The following is a 2,625-nucleotide window of genomic DNA, read 5'->3' as shown; positions in this document are numbered from 1 at the left end:
AGTTTTTTAAATAGAAAGTTTTCTTAACTACATAAAGGAATATAGAATTAGCACATATTGGCCAGGCGCAGTGGCTCATGCCTGTAATCCCAGCACTTTGGGAGGCCGAGGTGGGCGGATCATCAGAGGTCAGGAGTTCAAGATCAACCTGGCCAACATGGTGAAACTCTGTCTCTACTAAAAATACAAAATTAGCCGGGCATGGTGGTGCATGTCTGCAATCCCTCGGGAGGTTGAGGCAGAAGAATTGCTTGAACCCGGTGGGTGGAGGTTGCAATGAGCCGAGATTGCGCCATTGCACTCTAGCTCTGGGCGACAGAGCAAGACTCCATCTCAAAAAAAAAAAAACAAAAAAAACACACATATTAAATAACCCAAGTTTCCCAAAAATAAATAATTGGGAACTAAATACATGCTACATTTCCATCATTTTCTGCCTGATAAAAAAGCATCCTACAGTATTACAGTAGGGGTATTTAATTTAAGATTTTAACCTGGGCCAGGCATGGTGGCTCACGGCTGTAATCCCAGCGCTTTGGGAGGCCGAGGTGGGTGGATCACGAGGTCAGGAGCTTGACACCAGCCTGACTGACATGGTGAAACCCCATCTCTACTAAAAATATAAAAATTAGCCAGGCATGGTGTTGGGCACCTGTAATCCCAGCTACTGGGAAGGCTGAGGCAGGAGAATTGCTTGAACCCGGGAAGTGGAGGTTGCAGTGAGCTGAGATCGCGCCACTGCACTCCAGCCCGGGCTACAGAGAGAGACTCGTCTCAAAAAAAAAAAAAAAAAAAAAAAGAAAGACAAAAAGCCCCCAGATCAAGTGAGCAATCCCACTCCCACTACCTCACTTTCACATCTGCTCCAAGAAGATAATACTGAAAGAAATAAGAAGGAATGATAGAAACGGGCTGCTACAGGATGCAGGGGCCTCAGTTCCCTAGTGCATGAGAATTGAAGGAGTCCAGCTAGAGCCCTCCTCACACACACTGTAACCTAAGGCAACTCTGCGGTACAGCAAGAAAAGAATGGCCTTTTCAGTCAATGATACTGGGTCGACTGGATATTAATATCAGAAAATAAATCTTAGTCAACCTCTAACACCATATAGAAACATTAATTCTAGATGGATTGTAATTCTAAGTGTAAAAGGGAGAACTACACTTTCTAGAAGAAAACATAAGAGAATAGCTCTGTGATCTTCAGGTAAACAAAGATGTCTTAAACAGAACAAAGAAAGCACTAAACAGAAAGAAAAGAAATTATTTATTTTTATTTATTTGTTTTTCCTGAGAAGGAGTTTTGCTCTTGCTGCCCAGGCTGAAGTACAGTGACACCATCTCGGGTCACTGCAACTTCCACCTCCTGGGTTCAAGCGATTCTCCTGCCTCACCCTCCCAAGTAGCTGGGATTACAGGCATGCACCACCACACCTGGCTAGTTTTGTATTTTTTTTTAGTAGAGACGGTGTTTCTCCATGTTGGTCAGGCTGGTCTCAAACTCCAGACCTCAGGTGATCCGCCACCTCGGCCTCCCAAAGTGCTAGGATTACAGGCATGAGCCACTGTGCCTGGCCTAAAAAAAATACTTATTTATTTATTTTTATTATTATTTTTTGAGATGGAGTCTCACTCTGTCACCAAGGCTGGAATTCAGTGGCCCCATCTCGGCTCACTGCAACCTCTGCCTCTCAGGTTCAAGTGATTCTCCTGCCTCAGCCTCCCATGCAGTTGAGATTACAGGCATGCCATCACCATGACTGGCTAATTTTTGCATTTTTAGTAGAGATGGGTTTTCACCAGGTTGGCCAGGCTGGTCTCAAACTCCTGACCTTCGGTGATCTGCCTGTCTTGACCTCCCAAATTGTTGGGATTACAGGCATGAGCCACCATGCTAAGCCTGAAAAAAAAATAATCTGAATGATCTTATAATTAAGAACTTTTGTTCACAAAAATTCAACATTAACAGGGTGAAAGCCAAACCACAGACTGATAGAATATATTTTAATACATATAGCAAAACTAAAAGTATATATATAAAGAAGTCCTATAAACCAACAAGAAAGAGACAGGCAACCCAACAGAAAACCAGGAAAAAGGTCTGGTGCAGTGGCTCATGCCTGTAATCCCAGCACTTCGGGAGGCCAAGGCCAGCGATTGGATCGCTTGAGCTCAGGAGTTTGAGACCAGCCTGGGCAACATAGTGAGATGCCCCATCTCTGCAAAAAATACAAAAGTTAGCGGGTGTAGTGGCGTGCATCTGTGTGCGCAGCTACTTGGGAGATTGAGGTGGGAGGATTGCTTGAGCCCAGGAGGCGGAGGTTGCAGAGATCACAGCACTGCATTCCCGCCTGGGAGACAGGAGACACTGCCAAAAAAAAAGGCTGAACATATGCATTCCCTGTGAATCAGCAATTTTACTTCTGGGTATTTCTGGTTATTTCCACAAAATGCATATAATTTGAGCACCAAACGTCATGTACAAAAATGTTCACAGTAGCTTTATGCATAACAGCTCAAAACGGGAAACAACCTAAATGTCTATCAACAGTAGAATTGATAAATTTGTGTCTCTCTCTCTCACACACACACACACACACACACACACACACACACACATGCACA

This window comes from Colobus angolensis, unplaced genomic scaffold (assembly GCF_000951035.1).
Source record: "Colobus angolensis palliatus isolate OR3802 unplaced genomic scaffold, Cang.pa_1.0 Scaffold16, whole genome shotgun sequence".
Classification (NCBI taxonomy): Eukaryota; Metazoa; Chordata; class Mammalia; order Primates; family Cercopithecidae; genus Colobus; species Colobus angolensis.
This window is presented reverse-complemented; position numbering follows the sequence as displayed.